This window comes from Canis lupus, chromosome 5 (genome assembly GCF_048164855.1).
Source record: "Canis lupus baileyi chromosome 5, mCanLup2.hap1, whole genome shotgun sequence".
NCBI classification, from domain to species: Eukaryota; Metazoa; Chordata; class Mammalia; order Carnivora; family Canidae; genus Canis; species Canis lupus.
Genome location: NC_132842.1, coordinates 12,456,988 through 12,471,005, shown reverse-complemented (window position 1 = coordinate 12,471,005; position 14,018 = coordinate 12,456,988).

The window sequence follows — 14,018 nt, the reverse complement described above, 5'->3', positions numbered from 1 at the left end:
CAGGTGAATTCTACCAAACAGTGAATATCTATTCTTCTTAAACTATTCCAAAATATGGAAGAGGAAGGGAAACTTCCAAATTCATTCTATGAGGCCAGCATTACCCTGACACCAAACCAGATAAAGACACCACTAAAAAAGAGAACTATAGACCAATAGCCCTGATGAACATAGATGCAAAATTTCTCAATAAAAATTTAGCAAACTGAATCCAACAATACATTAAAAAAATCATTCACCATGATCAAGTGGGATTTATTCCTGGGCTGCAAAGATGGTTCAATATTCACAAATTAATCAATGTGATATATCACATCAATAAGAGCAAGTATAAGAACCATATGATCATTTTAGTAGATGCAGAAAAACATTTGGCAAAGTACAACATCCATTCATGGTAAAGAAACCCTCAATGAAGTATGTTCAAACAGAACATACCTCAACATAATAAAGGCCATGTAGGAAAAAACAATAGCTGAGAGCTTTTCCCCTCATGTTGGAAACAAGACAAGGACTCTCACCACTTTGGTTCAACATAGTACTGGAAATCCTACCCACAGCAATAAGACAAGAAAAAGAAATAAAAGTAATCCAATTGGTAAAGAAGTAAAACTCCCACTATTTGCAGATGACATGATACTGTATATAGAAAACTCAAAAGACTATCAAAAAAACTGCTAGAACTGATACATGAATTCAGTAAAGCTGCCAGATACAAAATTAATGTACAGAAATCTGTTTCATTTCTTTTTTTTCTGTTGCATTTCTATACAGTAATACTGAAGCAGCAGAAAGAAATTAAGAAAATAATCTTATTTATAATTGCACCCCAAATAATAAGATACATAGGAATAAGCCCAACAATAGAGGTGAAATATCTGTACTCTAAAAATTATAAAACACTGAGGAAAGAAACTGAAGATAACACAAAGAAATGGAAGACATTCCATGCTCATGGATTGGAAAAGCAAATATTATTCAAATGTCTATACTGCCCAAATTATGCAAACTGAAATCAATATAATCCTTATCAAAATACCTCTAGCATTTTCCATGGAACTAGAATAAACAATCCTAAGATTTGTATGGAACCATAGAAGAGCTTGAATAGCCAAAAATATCTTGAAAAAGAAAAGAAAAGCTGGAAGTATCATGATTTCAGAGTTCAAATTCTATTACAAAGCTGTGGTAATCAAAACAGTATGGTACTGGCACAAAAATAAATACACAGATCAATAGAAAAGAATAGAAAATCCAGAAATAAACCCACAATTATAGGGTCAATGAGTCTTCAACAAAGCAGGAAAGAGTATCCAGTGGGAAAAAGATAGGCTCTTTAACAAGTAATATTGGGAAAACTGAACAGCAACATGTAAAATAATGAAACTGGATCACTTTCTTACACTATACACACAAATAAATTCAAAATAGACAATGTGGGACCGGAAACCATAGAAATCCTAGATGAGAACACAGGCAGTAATTTCGTTGACATCAACCATAGCAACTTCTTACTAGGTATGTCTCCTGAGGCAAGGCAAATGAAAGCAAAAATAAACTATTGGGCCTACAACAAAATAAAAAGCTGCATAGTGAAGGGAACAACAAGACTAAAAGGTAATCTGTGGAATGGGAGAATATATTTCCAAATGACATATCCAATAAAGAGCTAATATCCAAAGTATATAGGAACTAGTATCAAAAATCCAATTAAAAATGGGCAGAAGAAATACAGACACTTCTCCAAAGAAGACATCCAGTGGCCAACAGACACATGAAACTGCTCATCATCATTCATCATCAGGGAAATGAAAATCAAAACTACAATGAGATATCACTTCACACCTGTCAAAATGGCTAAACTCAAAACAGAAGAAACAACAGGTATTGGTGAGAATGTGGAGAAAAAGGAATCTTTGGGCACTGTTGGTGGGAATGCAAATTGATGTGGCCACTTTGGAAAACAGTGAGGTTCCTCAAAAAGTTAAAAATACACTACCTTATAATCTAGGAATTGCCCTACCGAGTATTTACCCGAAGAATATAAAAACACTGATTCAAAGAGGTACGTGCACCTCCATGTTTATAGCCCCATGATTTACAATAGCCAAGATATGGAAGCTGCCCAAAATGTTCATCAACTGATGAAGAAAAAGATGTGATATATAAATATGATGGAATATTACTCAGTCATAAAAAAGAATGAAATCTTGCCAGTTGTAACATGGGTGGAGCTACAGAGTAGAATGCTAAGTCAGAAAAAGACAAATACCATATAGTTTCACTCATATGTGGAATTTAAGAAACAAAACAAACAAAAGGGAAAAAAAATAAGAGAGAGGAAGAACAAAGCAGGAAACAGACAATTATAGAGAACAATCTGATAGCAGAGGAGAGAGGGGCCAAGGGATGGGTTACATAGGTGATGGGGATTAAGGAGGGCATTGAGTCACTATATCGTACACCTGAAATGAATATAACAGTCTATGTGAGCTAAGTGGAATTAAAATAAATAAAAACTTAAAAAGAACCACATTATACCATGATGGCCAAAGTAATAGGATTAACAATAGACCATTGGGGTCAGTTTGTTCAAAAGTACAGATTTTATCCCTACTCACTGTAGGAAGCTTATAAATATGGGGTCTAATAGGGCACCTGGGTGGCTCAGTTGGTTAAGTGTCTGCCTTAGGCTCAGGTCATGATCCTGGGGTCCTGGGTTGGAGCTCGGTGTTGGGCTACTTGCTCAGTGGGGAGTCTGCTTCTCTCTCCCCATCTCCTTCTTGCCCCCCTCCCTGCTTGTACTCTCTTTCTCTAGTTAATAAATAAACAAATAAGTAAATAAGTAAATAAGTAAATGAGTAAATAAATAAATAAATAAAATCTTAAAAAATATGATGGAGTCTGGGTGAAAAGAATAGCTAGATCAACAAAAGTATCATCTCTGAAAAAAAAAACCAAAATATAACAAAGAATAAATGTAAACCAAAACCAAATCAAGTCCTTTCTTCTTAAAAAAAAATTAACATTTACAGAGGATGAGTCAGGGTCTTAGTACGTGAAAAAGAGCATATTAAGAGAATTAAGCTCTTGCTTTCATAACTCTTAAATTAACTCTTTTTTTTTTTTAAAAGAAGATTTTATCTATTTATCTGAGAGAGACAGAGCACATGCATGAGCAGGGGGAGGGGAGGGCAGGAGGAGCAGAGGCAGAAGGAAAAGCAGGCTTCCAGCTGAGCAGACCCTGAGATCCTGACCTGAGCTAAAGGCAGACTCAACCCCGCTCAACTACTCAACTGAATGAACCACCCAGGTGCCGCTTAAATTAACCCTTTCTTTAAACAAACCAAACTCAACCAATAACAACTTTGGTTTGCATTAACAAGTTTGTAGGGCAGCCCCGGTGGCCCAGCGGTTTAGCGCCGCCTGCAGCCCAGGGTGTGATCCTGAAGACCCGGGATTGAGTCCCACATCGGGCTCCTTGCATGGAGCCTGCTTCTCCCTCTGTCTGTGTCTCTGCCCCTCTCTCTGTGTGTGTTTCTCATGAATAAATAAATAATTCTAAAATAAAAAAAAGTTTGTAATATTAGGCATTGTTTAATGGTAGTACCAAGGGACCCGGATTTTTGAGGTACATGTGCTAAAATTAGCCATGTCACCTCAGACATGAACTCTGGTCTTCAGCTTTTTCCATTTGCAAATTGAGAGAATTTAATTAGATAAATTGAAAAGTCTTCTGGCTCTGCTGTTGTTTAAGAAGGGTTTCAGAGGAAGAATGATTATATTTGGAAGCATAGGTCTGCAATGCCAACTGACGTTATATTAGGACATTTCCTAGAGCTGAATGTTGCTGGAAATTTTAGATTAATTACTCATCATCACTAGTGCAATATTCAGTTGACTTCTGGTTCAAGCACTGGAACAGATCTGAAATTGCTCTCTAAGAAATCTTGGATGACCTGTGTGAGCTCCATATCTTCCACTCTGGCCATATTTCAACTCGGGGATTTTACTTCACATAATAAAGCATATATTTTAAAAAATCATTTCTCTTTCATTTGTATGTCCAATAGCTAGGACAAAGTTTTTCAAGCTTTATTGTACAAAAAATCACCAGTAGTCTTAGTTAAAATGTAGATTCCTGTATTCCATCACGAAGAAGGGGATTTTCCTGCTCTGCGATGTATTTTTGTATGTATTTTTAGCAAGCTATTAAGGGGAATGAGCCATACTTGGACAAACTGATCTTAGAGACCATGGTTTCCCTTACTTTCAGCCAGTGTATCTGCCAGACCCTTCCTGTTTCTTTTTCTTGAATCAGAACAATTCCAGCAGTGACCATAGATTTTTGAAAGTGGGAGTTCTCAGAGGTGGTTTTCAACAATCAAGAGGATCATTTGTTCTATATGTAGATTCCTGGTCCCAGCTCAGAGATCGTAGGGAGCAGTCTAGGAATTTATACTCTTGCCAGCTCCTGTGTGATTCCTAGAAATTATTAATTTAGGGAAACACAGGCTTAATGGATTTGTTAATTTCTCAAGCTTTTCTGAGCATAATCTGATACTAGCCATTCTTCCACTGGAGGAAGTTACCAGAAGTCTACCTACCTGTACAAAATCATTAGCACTATGCTCTTTGCTTTCATGGAGGCTTTGATATTAAAAATAGCCATGTGTTGAATGACATTCTTTGTTCTTTACTGCTTTAGAGTTCACAGCCCATTACATTCTCAATGGTCCTTATAAAAAGACTTTTGGGACAAACTTTTCCTAACATTTAGATTTAAGAAAAAGTTTCTTTTGCCTGATGAACTGATATGCTTTCTTTCCCTAGGTGGGAGAGGTATATAAACATATCAAACTTTCCTAGGCTGCTGGGAGGTTCAGAGCAAACCTTTGAGTTTAGCTGTTTTAGCTTTCATCAGTCAGTATTTTATGGATATTAAATGCTACCTTCCATCCTTATAAATTGGTATTTTAATTTTTTGAATCTTTATTTTTTAAGAGATTTTATTTGAGGAGAGAGAGCACACGCCCAAGCGAGTAGGGGTAGGGGGAGGAGCAGAAGGAGAGGGATCAACTTTGGGTCCTTCAGTATAACCTACGGTGCTTTAAAATATACAGGTGCTTCAGCCCAAACTCTTTGTCTGCCAAATGAGTATCTCTTGGGTTGAGTCTGAATGTGCGTTATTTTGAAAAAAGTTGATTTGGGTATCTCTGCAATGGGCATGCTCTTGCCCTGAAGAAGTTTAGTAATTGAGATCAGTAGTTCTTGGTCCTATGAAATGCCTAGAAAACTTGTAGTGATATAAAATCTTGAACCCCACTGCAATTTTACTGAATCATAAGCTTTTGGAGGGAGGACAAGAAATCTGTATTTCCAAAAAATTGAAATTAAATCTGCTGATTCAGCTACGTTTGAGAACTTATATAAAATCAAGGGACTTTGGGAGAAAAGTATTTGTGAAATAATTTTTTAAGGGCTAATAGACCTCAGGCTAACACCTGGGAGGCTGTAGAGATCTAGAGCAGTATTTTTTCTAATTGTTGGTCTGAAGATGGCTAAAGCAAGGTTTTACAATGTCACATCTTCCTTATTATCTTTCCTTTCCCTTGTGATAATTCCAATCTTTCCCCCTGTTTTCCTTTCTAACTTCCTGCCTTTCTTTTTTCTCATTCATGCCTGGAATCTGTATTACAGAATTTAGTTTACTGAGTTGTATAATTTGTCTCAATAAGCACTGTTTGGATATGATTTTGATTAGGTTTAGAGTTTCTCAAATCTGACCTTACATTTGAATTATCTGGGGGAGTTTAGAAAAAAATGCCTAATTGCCGCCTCGAGTAATTCAATCTGAGGCTAGTATTTGTATTCTTCTGAAAGCTTTCCAGTTGATTCTAATGGCATTCAGGGTTGAGAATAGCTAGGTAATTGTACTTGTTATTAATGCATTCAAGTTTTTAAACTAGCACTGAGATCTTTTGCATTATGCCTTTTTCGTTGTTGCTTTACATATCTTTTTAATGCAAAAATTTATATTATACAGGACAGACTTTAATGAGATGGCATATTGCTTCATGGAGGCCCAAAAGGAAAAACAATGGGATCAGACATTACTTTGTACCTTGTAACCAAAGCACTTACCACCAGGTTTTAACATATGGATATAATCTCCATAAAACCAGGATTTTAGTTTGTCTCTTGCCATCCATTTTCAAAGAAAATATAATTCCAAATATTTTGTAGTGGACTATGTGTTTCCTTAGAGACTGAAGTATTGAGGCCTATAACTTCTAAGATGTGCCATTGTGTCTCTAAAGTGAAGCCCTTTTATTTTTTTCTTTTCCAAGTAAGGAAGAGCTTAGATTGTGAACGTTTTTACAAAATCTTTTTAAAAAATCCATAACTAAGTATAATTTGGGGTACTGGTTTAATCCAAGCAAGCAAAATACTGAGCTATTTTGTTTCCTTCAGAGCATTAATAGTTGTATTCTTCATACATTAGGGAATCTCTATACCATGTGCAATGCTGGATACTGGGAAAGCTTATACAAATACAGTTTCCTCAGTTAAAAATATACCTGCCCTACGACCCAGCAATTGCACTGTTGGGGATTTACCCCAAAGATACAAATGCAATGAAACGCCGGGACACCTGCACCCCGATGTTTCTAGCAGCAATGGCCACGATAGCCAAACTGTGGAAGGAGCCTCGGTGTCCAACGAAAGATGAATGGATAAAGAAGATTTGGTTTATGTATACAATGGAATATTCCTCAGCCATTAGAAACGACCAATACCCACCGTTTGCTTCAAGGTGGAGGGAACTGGAGGGTATTATGCTGAGTGAAGTAAGTCAGTCGGTGAAGGACAAACATTATATGTTCTCATTCATTTGGGGAATATAAATAATAGTGAAAGGGAATATAAGGGAAGGGAGAAGAAATGTGTGGGAAATATCAGAAAGGGAGACAGAATGTAAAGACTGCTAACTCTGGGAAACGAACTAGGGGTGGTAGAAGGGGAGGAGGGCAGGGGGTGGGAGTGAATGGGTGACGGGCACTGGGGGTTATTCTGTATGTTAGTAAATTGAACACCAATAAAAAATAAATTAAAAAAAAAAAACAAATACAGTTTCCTGTCCTCAGGGAGCTCACCATCGAATGAATGAAAAAATACACTAAACAATACAATAGAGACAAATGCGGCTTAGATGGGAAAATAAAACCAATATGCATGACACAAATATTAAGAGATGGTTATTCGATCATAATTGGAAATTATTAAAGAATGATTAAGTGCTAAAGAGAGAGCTGCTGGATAGAAATTCAGTAAAGGGTTAGAGGAGGTGGTCCTTTGGAGGAAGACAGAACTTGCGTAGAGGCATGTGGAAAAGGGGGCAATTCTGGGTTTGGGATCCAGCAGAGCAAAGGGGCCAATGAGGGCTATACATTAACGTTTGTGTAGAGGGGCAGGTATCATGTAGACACATAGAAGAAGTGAGTTCTCATGTTTTGGTTGGGGGTGGCATGAATCCTTTAGAGAAGCTAATGAAAGTGGTGCAACCCTTTCTCCAGAGCAATACATACACATACAAATGCAACATTTTGTATTTAATTGTAGAGATTTACAACTTCTTTAAAAGCTAATGGAGGAAATACCACAGAAGTGGTTTCTTTCTTTTTTCTTTTTTTAAGTGGTTTGTTTCAAAGTGACTGTTGATTTATGAGCAGGGGAGTGAAATTATTCTATTGGGACATTTTTCTGGTTTAGAGAAATTATCCTGGTAGCAGTATAAATAAAATAATTGGAGCCAGGACAGAACTGAGTAGAGAAATGTAAATACGAAATGAAGGTGATTTGAACTAGAAAGGCAGCTGTAGGCATGGAGATTTAGGCCAAAAAAGGAAGATACTGCTCATTAAGTAACTGAAGATGAGTTTTTTAGTCAATGGAATAAAATGAATAATTTTCTGTGTGCATTTTAATTTTTATATTTAATGTTGAAAATATTTTAGGAAGTATTCTATGATATCAGAGGTTATGTAGTTAGTTATCATAGAGGCAGGATGGCTTTAGTAAAAGTTTTTAAGAAGTGGCTTTTGGAAATGAATTTAGTTTGTAGGAGATGCAACAGAGGAGGGTTGAAATTTGATAGTGTTATCAAAATCTTCAAAATGGTTGGAATTAGGCAGGAAGGAAGATTTTGTGTATAATAAGTTCAATAAAAACATAGTTTTAAGAATTTTTTTATTTACTTATTCACTCATAGCTTACTGAGGTAACTTGGTTCTTTAGACAGTAGTGTAAAATAGAAATTCTGATGTGTGAAGGAACCACATATGTGAGGAAGAGATGAACTTGAACGCCCTTTTGCTTGAGGAAGGCAGCTATTAACCAGCAGAGGGAGTATGTTAACTGGATTTGCCAATAGCATTAACATTTCTTACACAAGAGGCTGAGTACTACTGAAAAAAGCTCTGTTCTGCTTGCAATTAAAAAGAAAACAAGGTAAGCCTGCTTCGAAGATTTCATCCTAAAGAACACAAGTCCTGTTTTTCTTTCCAGGAATCTTTTGTTATCAGCTGGGCTCTGTGGAGATTATGAATCCTGTCTCCTGCAGAACGTCCATCCCATTAGAAACCGTGTTTCACTATGTTTTTATCCACTTTAGACTCTGTGTTGATCTTTCCAGATCTCTACAGTTGGGCTGAAAATAGTAATGGACAAAAGCCCTGGGAAGGATTCGTCCCCTCAGGTGTTTTTGCTGCTGGGACTCAAACAGGGCTATTTTTCTGTGTCCTTTTCCTACGACTGCAGCAGAGTAGGCTGAAACTATGATATTATTATTATTTTTTTTGAAACTATGATATTATTAAGAAAAAGAAAAGTATTCTCTTTTTCCCTCAAATTACACCCTGTGGTGTTGAATTAGCCCCTGGAGGTAGTTGAATAGGGATAATGCATCTGTTCAAGAATTAGATGCTTTACAGTTAATAAGACCGCATCTGATGCCGTATTATTCCCTTGTCAGAACTTTATAAATCATTTCATAATTTTGAAAGAACTGCAGGACGTTGTAATAAAACTTTGCTACTCTCATTAGCAGCCCTTTGTTACCCACAGTCTCCTCTAACTTTGAGGACTTCATCTTTTTGATGATTTATTTAATGTGTTCTAGATCCTCTGAGTTTGGCAAAGAGAAGCTACATTTAAAAAAAGTCACTAACTGCCCTCTTTGTGAAATTTATGGGTCTCAATCCTTGTACGATAATTTTTTTCCCAAGCACATGAAAACAATTCAGAAAAGATTTCAAAAACATTTGAAATAACCAGGCAAAATTGTTCAGATTGTGTCACCACATACCAAACACATAATTGTACTATTTTTTTTTTTTGCAGTCACTCTCAATGTGTGGGGGAACTAAATTTAATCACAACTAGATTAAAATTTGTGCATCTTCTTGGTACTAATAAAAAAAAATAAGCGGTTCGGGTAAGAGGTAGAATCAAGTAAAATGAACAGATTTATTTCCTAAACATTTTTATAGTTACCCAGTAACAGCAAAGCTGTTAATTAAAAGTGTCATCAATAATAAGAAAGAGAAAATGAAGGTACTCGAAGCACATCTCGGAAAGTCTCCCTTTCATCACATATTTGGCTAAATCTCATTTGTTTTTTTCCTGGCAGCTCAGCAGAGCAGATAAAAAATAGGGAGAGGAGGATTTTCTTGTGCCAGAGTCACCACTTCTGTGGCTCAGTCAGCTCTCATTTGTCATCATGCAATCAATCCATATACCCTGGCTTGGATGACCCTCTGTTCCTAGGACCTGCTTCATGGGTGACCAATACAGGGACTTGGAGTTTCATGCTTTGCAATTGCCATCTTGAAATTCTTAGTAATTTAATCTTTGAGTATATGCTAGATGATGGAGGTCTGATGGGACAATGAAGTATGGGCTGGGGGCCTGGAGCCTTGGCTCGGGTGAGGGCTTGCCTTCTGCCACATTGGTGCTTCCCCAGGACAGATGCTCCAGCACCTGCTCTCTTGCTCTTCCCAGTTACTGCCTTGTTACTGCCCAGCAGGAGGCCTGGGTGTGGGTGCAGGGAGCCTCTTGTGGTTGGGTGTGCACCCTCTTTCCAGCTGCATGGAGCTGTGAGGTCTTCACTCTCACAATATAGTGCAAAATTTAGTAGTAAGTAAAAAAAAAAGCACCAGGGCTGGTCAAGAGACAATGGCAAGAGCAAAGAGGGAGCTTTTTGCCAGCTTTGTGAACAGAGAAGTCCTGCATTTTCATTTTGCGCTATGCCTTGGAAATTATGTCACTGGCCCTGTCTGTTACACCAGGATTTTTTCCCATCCCACCCTTGCTATCAGGTTGTTTTCTTTTGAAATGTGTAGATAGAATAAAAATAACATATTTTCCTTGTTTCTCCCCCCCATGCGTCTAAGTACTTTTATGGGGTTTTTTCAACTGGTTAGATCTGAGTCTTAAGGGCTCCAAGGACACTTTCATACAAAGGCCATTGTCCTAAGTACTTCAGGATGAAGTCTTTTTGAATGAGTCTATTGATTTTTTTTTTTTGTTCAAGTAATTCAAGGAACTATTACATGAAAGATTTCTGTAATGATTGTAATGTCTCATACTTAGTTTTGTTGATTAGCATCATAACCTTATAGTCTGAAAGACCCATCTGCTTACTTCTCAAGGCAGGACAGAAAGGCTTGCCCATTGGTTTTCCTGTAGTTTTTGATTGGACTACCTCCCCAAGCTGGGTGGGCAAGTCCTCAGATGAACTGTTTCCAGTGATCACTGAATACTTTTCTCCTCTTGGGCCCCATAAAGTAAAAAAAAAAAAGCCATGCTACTCTACAGATCACTCAGAAAATCCTTTTTTTCAGATGTTACCTAGCCCTCTATACTGATACGCCATAAAGCAAATTTTTGTAATTGATTACTTGATTACTCTCATTATTTACAGAGGTACACCATCACATATGCCAAGTTGAAATAGGTAACTTAAAAAAGTTAGGCAAGTATGTTGAGCATACCTAGCTTAAGGGATGGAAGCTGAAGCCAGGCAGTATTTCTCTCTTCCTTTTCTGAGGCTCTCCTGGAAAGAAGCCTGATAGCTCTCTTAGCAACTTGCATTTCTTTATAGCTATGACCACCCCATACTTGCTTTGTAATCTTGGTGCTGTGTAGATATGTTTTCCACAAACTATCATCTACACACCTTTCTGGTCCCCTGAAGTTAATCCCTCATAAATGGGCTATGACCAGGAAGTGGTACACATGCCACCACCTTCTAGGAGAATCCCAGCATGTATCAGCTTATTGAAGGCTCTCAGTTGGCCCATAGTAAATAGTGTTTTTTTTAAAGATTTTATTTATTTATTCATGAGAGACACACACACAGAAAGGCAGAGATACAGGCAGAGAGAGAAGTAGGCTCCATGCAGGGAGTCCAATGTGGGACTTGACCTTGGGACTCCAGGATCATGCCCTGGGCTGAAGTCAGGCGCCCAATGGCTGAGCCACCCAGGTGTCCCAGTGAATTGTGTTTAACATTTTTTAAAAAAGATTTTATTTATTTATTTGAGAGAGAGGGAGAGAGCATGATGGGGGATGGGAGGGGGAGAGTGAGAGGGAGAAGCATACTCCTTTCTGAGTGTGGAGCCTGATGTGGGGCCCTGAGATCATGATCTGAGCCCAAGGCAGATGTTTAACAGACTGAGCCACCTGAGTGCCCTGTGTGTTTACTGTTTTTCAATGTTGGGTTTTCTAAACTGATTTGATCATGAGTCACATTTCTCCCCATCAGTATCTATTAACATTTGAGGGCAGAAGCAACTGAGGGCAACCCTTTTGTAAATTGCTAGTCTAGACAGTTGGAATTTGTTGAGGTGGAGGTGGGGAGCTTCACCTTTAACTATTGATCTGCAGGATTGTAAAAACATAGGGGGACTTGGTGATGTCTGAAGATGTCAGAGTGCCTGGAATCCAGCAGTGTTTGGTTCAGATCTAGTTGGTGTAATTGTATGTTGCAAGAAACTAAGAGTCTATACAAAAAAGATAAAATCATGAAATGGACCCTCTGAGGACAAACATCTCTAATACGCAAGCAAAGATTACTCATTCCAGTTCTCTCAATAATATTTGTGCCTCTTATTATGGGATAAGAAAGTTGAACTTGAAGAACATTTTGTAAGATTATGCAATGTGAACAAAATTAGCTGAATAATGGCCCCAAAGATGTTGGGTACTAATCCCTGGAAACTGGAAATGTTACTGTTTATAGGAAAAGGGTATTTGCAGATACAATTAATGATATCGAGATGGAGATATTATTCTGAATTATCTGGGTGAGCCTAATTGCAATCACAAGTGTCCTAATAAAAGATAGGCAGGTGGAGATTGCACACAGAAGAGAAGGCAATGTGATCAAGGAGGCCGAGTAGAGTGCTGTGGCCATGAGCTAAGTGTATTAATCAGGATTCTCCAGAGAAACAGAACCAATAGAATAATTTTAGGAATTGACTCAGACGAGTATGGAGGCCAAGAAGTCCCATAAGCTATCTTCTGCAAGCTAGAGAACCAGGAAAGCCCATGTTATAATTCAGTCCAAGTGAGAATCTGGGGGATGATGATGTAAATCTGGCGTGTGTCTAAAAGCCGGAGGACCAGGAGCACTGATACCCAAGAGCAGGAGAAGATGAATGTCTCAGCTCAAGCAGAGAGAATGAATTTACTCTTCCTTTGGCTTTTTATTCTATTCAAGTCTTCAATAGAATGGATGATGCCCACTCATATTGGCGAGAGCAATCTTCTTTAATCTATTATTTCACATGTGAATCTCTTACATAGGCACCCTCACACACCTGGAAATAATGTTTTACCAGCTATCAGGACATCCCTCAGCCCAGGCAAGTTGATACCCAAAATTAACCATCACACCAAAGAATGTTGACAGTCACCAGATGCTAGTAGAGGCAAGAACAAAATCCCCCGAGAGCCTCGGAGGAAGCATGACCCTGCTGAAACTTTGGTTTTGGCCTGGTGATACTGATTTTGGACTTCTGGCTTCTGTGAGAGAATAAACTTCTGTTCTCCTAAGCTACCTAGTTGGTGATAATTTTTTGTAGCAGTCATAGGAAACTAATACAGTGGATAAAGAGAGAACAACAGTTAAGGTTTTCAATTTTTACTTTATTGATGTGGGCTTTAGAGACCTGTCTCTTATTTCCATAAAGCTGGAAGATCAAGGGATCTTTAGCATTTCTTCAGATTCAGATTGAAGACTTGTATCTATCTTGGCTGTTATTTCAGGATTCTCCAGGAGGCCATCATTACAGGCAGAGGAATACATGAGAAGGTAGGTCTTGAACCCCATAACAGGAACTATTTCAGTTCTGCTCTAGGTGGAAAGAAAATGGTATAATAACTATGAAATTGATGTATTTTCTTGCTGGCCTATTTTCTTGAGAAGTTCTCTCATATTTGATGTGCTTTGTCCACATTCTCTAGAGAGCGCAAAATCAAAATGGAAGCTCGTTATTAACAAGGATACATACTGTTTCATGGAATCTGACTTGAATATAAGATCAGAACTGATGGAGATAAATGACTAAAAACTGAAGGATAACAAGAGAAAGACAGACAATATCTGATTTTCTTTTAGCAAGAATTTGTGAAGAATAAAACCAAATATGGGCATTTTCAAATTTGTGGTGATTAAATATGAGTATGCCAGCATGTCTCTTGGCTCAGAAAAAATAAGTCTCTACAGTCATGACTACATAATATCTTTAAATTTTATTTATTTCTAAACTCCCATTCATACCACAAAGCTGTCTCCAATGTGGCACCATCTAGTAAGAGCAAAACTTTCATTTCCAAATCTGAAAGGCTTAGCGAAGCTCACCTGAATGGATGAGTGCATACAATGGTATTTATTTTAGGAGGTGAGACTTCATGAATACTAAGGACTGTCCCTTGACTGAATTAGCAACAAG